Source organism: Herpailurus yagouaroundi, unplaced genomic scaffold (genome assembly GCF_014898765.1).
Source record: "Herpailurus yagouaroundi ecotype Mexico unplaced genomic scaffold, PumYag 188, whole genome shotgun sequence".
NCBI classification, from domain to species: domain Eukaryota; kingdom Metazoa; phylum Chordata; class Mammalia; order Carnivora; family Felidae; genus Herpailurus; species Herpailurus yagouaroundi.
Window position 1 is genome coordinate 19,347,614 of NW_024412419.1, and position 6,000 is coordinate 19,353,613.

The 6,000-nt window shown below is 40.5% G+C and overlaps 1 protein-coding gene across 1 annotated transcript in view; it reads left to right on the forward strand.

Annotated features, from left to right (window-relative positions):
- UBXN2A (UBX domain protein 2A) overlaps positions 1-6,000 on the forward strand; it is a 34,032-nt gene that overhangs the window by 26,366 nt on the left and 1,666 nt on the right. The window lies entirely within an intron of this gene.

The following is a 6,000-nucleotide window of genomic DNA, read 5'->3' on the forward strand; positions in this document are numbered from 1 at the left end:
TTACTGGTTTTGGTGCAGGTGTAAATGGGATCGATTCTTTAATTTCTTTTTCTGCTGCTTCATTATCGGTGTATAGAAATGCAACAGATTTCTGTATGTTGACTTTATATCTTGCAGCTTTGCATAATTCATGTATTTAGTTTTAGTAATTTTTTGGTGGAGTCTTTTGGGTTTTCCAGATAGAGTATCATGTCATCTTCAAATAGTGAAAGTTTGACTTCTTCCTGCCAATTTGGATGCCTTTTATTTCTTTTTGTTTTCTGATTGCTGGGGCTGAGACGTCTAGTACTATGTCAACTAGTAGTGATGAGAGTGGTCATTCCTGTCCTGTTCCTGACCGAAGAGGAAAAGCTCTCCATTTTTCCCCACTGAGGCTGATACTAGCTATGGGAATTTCATATATGGCTTTTATTATGTTGAGTTTGAAATAATAGTTCCTCACTCTTTCTTTGATTTTTATAACCTTGGTATTTTTCTTTTAATTACGGGCCAAATTTGTATTTGATTGTTTCTCGTAATTATATTTAGTTCTCTAATTTTGGCAGGAATATCACAAAAGTGATGCTTTTGTATCTCATTGCATTCTGTCAGGTGGCATAATTTACATTTTGTCCCACTATGATGTTAAATTTGTTCCCTTTTTTTTATTAAATTTTTTTAACATTTATTTTTTGAGAGACAGAGTGTGAGTGGGGGAGGGGCAGAGAGAGAGGAAGACGCAGAATCCAAACAGGCTCCAGGCTCTGAGCTGTCAGCACAGAGCCCAATGTCGGGTTCGAACTCAGGAACCGTGAGATCATGACCTGAGCTGAAGTGGGACGCTTAACCCAGTGAGCCACCCAGGTGCCCCATGTTTGTTCACTTGATTAAAGGGATATCTGACAGTCTCCTTTAATATAAAGTTATTTTTTCTCTTTGTAGTTAATACATATTTTCTGAGGAGGTTTGAAATTGCATAATTACATGTTTTTCCTATGACATCAGATTTATTTACTTATACCTACATCTTCTCATGTTTCCTATTTTATTTGATGGATTGTATGCTCTCACCAGCAAAATTTATTTTAATGCTCATATATTCCCAGATATAGTCAGTGGGACTGCCTTTATCTTCCTGACATGTTCCCATCATTCTTTGTTTCTTTGTTTTCTGGCACGGAAGTTTTTTCAGGTTTTAGTCTGTACTTTTTCTCAGAAGCCCTGGTTCTTTTTCAGTGGACAGTGGCTACCCACCGTTCTCAGGCCCTCTGAGTGGAGAGAGTGATAGGCGTACACACACATGTACATATGTATCTGTATTTTCTGTATCTTTGCAGAACAAAAAGCATGAGTTCACATAGATACTGCCAAACTCAATCTACCACCATGGAGTTTATTCCAGTTTTTTCCTTTCTGTATTTATAACTGATTTCTCCCATACTGAATAGCCTGGCTTCAATTATTCTTAATATATTTGTTTATTGATTAGTTCTCCTGTGTGGAGCCAATGTCTTTGTTCCCCATTGCCACCTCCCCCTCATGGAAGACTTCTTCACCCTGCCTGGGCTTTACCATATCCTTCTTGAGTTCGCACTTGAGTTCCCTCCTCTTCCTGCTGGGTCTCTGACACATCACCCCAGACCACTTCAACACCCTGTGCCGCTGGCCTCTTTACCCTCTCGGTGACATTCAGTGCAGCCTCTTCTCCCCGGTGCTTGTACACTCTCTTCACCCCTCTCTGGTTCTGACGCTGCAGTTGGCCGCTCCTCTGTGAGAAGGCTCTTTCCGTTTTGCTTGACACAGGCCACCCTGTGCCACTTCTTCTGCCCCTCAGTTTGGACATATTCCTCACCCCAGTGGGCTGCTGGCAGTCTGTACTGGACAAGTCTTCTGTGTGGGACACACCCCTCACCCGCGTAAGCTCTGACCACCCCTGCTTCACCTCCACCTACATGGACACCCGTCTTGTGTTCATCGGGCTCTGGCACCATGCAGGTGGTTAGCTTTCCTGTGCAGAGACCTTCTTCACCCTGCTTAGAGTCTGAGTCCCTGTCCTGGGCCACTGCAACTCCCTATTGTTTCTGGTTCCCATGTTCTGCCATACTATTGGCTTTGGACCAAGTTGTTTAGTAAGGAAAAAGAGAGGCAGCTTTGCTTTTTTTTTTTTTTTTTTTAACATGATATGAATGTTATTTTTTTAAATGTTTTTATTTGTTTTTGAGACAGAGAGCATGAGCAGGGGAGGGGCAGAAAGAGAGGGATACACAGAATCCAAAGCAGGCTCCAGGCTCCGAACTGTCAGCACAGAGCCTGACGTGGGGCTCGAAATCACGGAGTGTGTGAGATCATGACCTGATCTGAAGTCGGATGCTTAACCGACTGAGCCACCCAGGCGCCCCCATGATATGAATGTTATTATATGTGTTGTACAACTTTTGTTTTTGAGACTCATCTATGTTGATGTATGTAACTGTACCTCATCTATTTTCATTTCTATAGTATAATCCATTATATGAAACCAATGATCCGTTCTATTTTTATTGGTAATGGTCCACATTTACATTTGTTTATATGGATATATCAATCAGCATTGCTCAGTAAACATATAGGAAAATCTCCTGGCCTGTTATGATAAGTATTTATGTGTTGGCTGGTATGGCTTTTCTGGTCTCCGCTGAGCTCATTCACGTTTGCAGGTCATCCGAGGGAGCGCTAATTTAGGCTACATCTCTGTGAGTCTGGGTCTGCTCCTTGTGTCTCTTCTCCTTGAATCAGCAGCCCGCTTGTCCGTGTTCTCGTAACAAGGGCAGAGGCACAAGGCTCGTCCCACTAAGCAAAGTTCTACTTGTGTCACTCTTCTAACATCCGTTGGAGCAAGTCACGTGGCCAAGTCCCAGATATTACACTGTGGAAGAGACTTCTTTCCTGGCCCGATTGCTGTGGCATCTTTGTGTAAATCACATGATCTGTTCTGGACTCTCCATTCTATTTGAGTGGTCCACCTATCTTTTGCCAGCTACGCTTTCTCTTAATTACTATAACTTTTCAATAAATTAAATTACTGCTTTATTTTTCTGCTTATTTTGTCAGTTACTTACAGATCTGTGCTAAAATCTACAACTATTATTGTGGATTTGTCTACTTCTCCTTTATTTCTGTCAACATTTTACTTCATGTATGCTAAAGCTATGTAGTTAGGTCTGTGCAGAGGTAAAATTTTTTTTTCTGATTAATTGACCTTTTTAGCAGTAAAGAAACATCTCTTTTAATCCCTAATAATTTTGTGTTGAAATTTACTTTGCCTGATACTAATATAGTTACTTATACCGGCTTCCTTATGATTGGTGCTTGCTTACACGGTGTATCTTTCTCCTTCCTTTTAATTTCAACTTAACTATGTATGTGTCTGTATATTTAAAGGTGTTTCTTGTAAATAGTTATTTGAGTATAGTTCTTATATCTAGGCTAACAATCCTTTTCAGTTCCTCTTTTTGTGCTTTTTTATATTGTTTTTAGCTACCACCTATTGAGTGTTTTCTGTATAGTAGGCTCTCTTCAAGGCATTTCACTTCTATTATTTCCAAATGGCAAACCACCCTACACAGCTAGAATCAGAGAGCTGATGATAATAATAATAGAAGCATATGTTTAAATGGTGCCTTAGAATGTTCTTCTGTGACCCAAATTCCTTTAAAATGAATGGAAGACAAACTAAACAGGTAGAAAATGGAAGAGGGGATATGTTATTCCAGTCTAAATTTGTTTCTTTGTAGGGAAATAAAATATTTTAATTTCAACTTCTTTGTGTAGAAAAATACTCCAACATTTTCAGTAGCAAATAGTCACCTAGATTTTTTTCTCCTAAAGTACTGAAGCATTTAATAATCATTGACCAACAATATTTATTGTCTATTAATCAGACTTTGTTTTTATTTTTTTAATTTGCACATTTTTTTTATTTTTTTAGGATGCATCCATAATTTTATTACAAAACCTTTCTTTTGACACTAGTTGGTTACCGTGAGCCAGATACTATGTGGCATAGCATCTCTAATGTAACAATTGCATTCCTGCTCCTGAACCAAAACCGAAGTTACTTTATATCCATCACATACAAGTTACCTGCACTCATTAATGGTGCAAATGCAACACAGTGGCGCATACTCCCTTTAGAGAGGAGGTGATGCAAAGGCATTAGAGTAAATGTTGGTAAGACTACAAACATTCCCTCTCGGGACTCTCTGTTTCTTCTCCCTCCCTCCAAATTACTTCGCTTTAAAAGAATCAGAATTACTAGTCTGAATAGCCACAGCACCCAAGTAGCATCACACTGCACATTTTCTACCACAGGCAAAGGGAACGATCACTTTAGTTTTAAATTCCTGCATTAGAGTCTCTTAAAATAAAAGCATTCCATCAAATTCTTCCAAATGATATTATTGTTGTACATTTGTTGGTGGGTGACTTTCTGTGGTGGTTTGCTTTGAAGGGATCTTCAGCATATTTCCAATATTCCTTTCTTATAGTGTCCTTTTCTTTTTCTTTAAAAAAATTTTTTTATGTTTATTCATTTTTGAGAGACACAGCACGCGAGCAGAGGAGGGGCAGCGAGAGAGAGGGAGACACAGAATCAGGAGGAGCCTCCAGGCTCTGAACTGTCAGCACAGTCTGACAGGGCCTCAAACTCTTGAACCTGAGATCATGATCTGAGCTGAAGTCAGATACTTTACCGACTGAGCCACCCAGGCTCCCCTAGCGTCCTTTTCTTTAGGATTTCACACGACTCTAATGCTTTATGAAGAATGTTCTTGGTGCTTAAGAAAAAAATTGTTTTTAAGCTTTAAAAAAAAAAAAAAAGTAAAATAACATCCTCCTTTGGGTGCCTGGCTGGTTCAGTTGGTGGAGTTTGCAACTCTAGATCTCAGGGTTGTGAGTTCATTGAGTGTAGAAAAAAAGAATGTCCTCCTTGTTGTCACATTGGTTTTGTAGCATGTCTTCATAGACAGCCACAAAGAAGCCAATTAGGGGAATTGTGACTTGGTCGTAAATGATTAAGTGATTTAACAGATTGAGATGTTTGGAAAGACCACAATCCTGTAAACTCCCTTTCTGATAGTTCTGTGCGCTTTCATTATGTGGTACTGGTTTGACCTTTTCCAGAGTGTACTGGACTTTTCTCTCCAATATAGCATGATCTTTGGGGCCAGTGGTGTTAGAAATTATGAAATATCTTGGTGCAGACAGAGTTATTTCTCATATCCTCCTTAACAAGTTGGTCTAGGGGCACCTGGCTGGCCCAGTTGGTGGAGCATGCAGCTCTTAATCTAGGGGTTGTGAGTTCAAGCCCCACTTTGGGTGTGGAGCCTACTTTAAAAAAAAAAAAAAAAGTTGGTCTGCATGTTGCAGCTTATTTTCCCAAAGTTTAAATTCCTGAATAACCCATTGTTGATGTTGCCAGGTATAATTCTTCGCATCCTGATTAAGAATATCAGCAATGGGGGGGGGCGCCTGGATGGCTCAGTCGGTTAGGTATTGGGACTCGATTTGGCTGTGACTTGATTTCAGCCCCCCCCCCTCTGTCTCCCTTTCTCTGTCTCCCTCTTTCTCCCTCTCTCTCTCTCTCCCTCTCTCTCCTTCCCTCTCTTCCCCCTCAGCCCCTCTCCCCTGCTCGAGTCCTCTGGCTCTCTCTCTAAAATAAAAAAAGTTAAAAAACATTTAAAATGTAACTGTAACACCCTCATCACACTAAAGATAAATCATAGTAATTCCTTACTATCCAGAGTCAACTTTTAAGATAGATAACCCAGGGGCGCTTGGGTGGCTCAGTCGGTTAAGTGTCCGACTTTGGCTTAGGTCATGATCTTGCAGCTTGTGAGTTCAAGCCCTGCATGGTGCTCTGTACTGGTGGCTCAGAGCCTGGAACCTGCTTTGGATTCTGTGTCTCCCTCTCTCTGCCCTTCCTCCATGCATTGTGTGTGTGTGTGTGTGTGTGTGTGTGTGTGTGTGTGTGTGTGTGTGTGT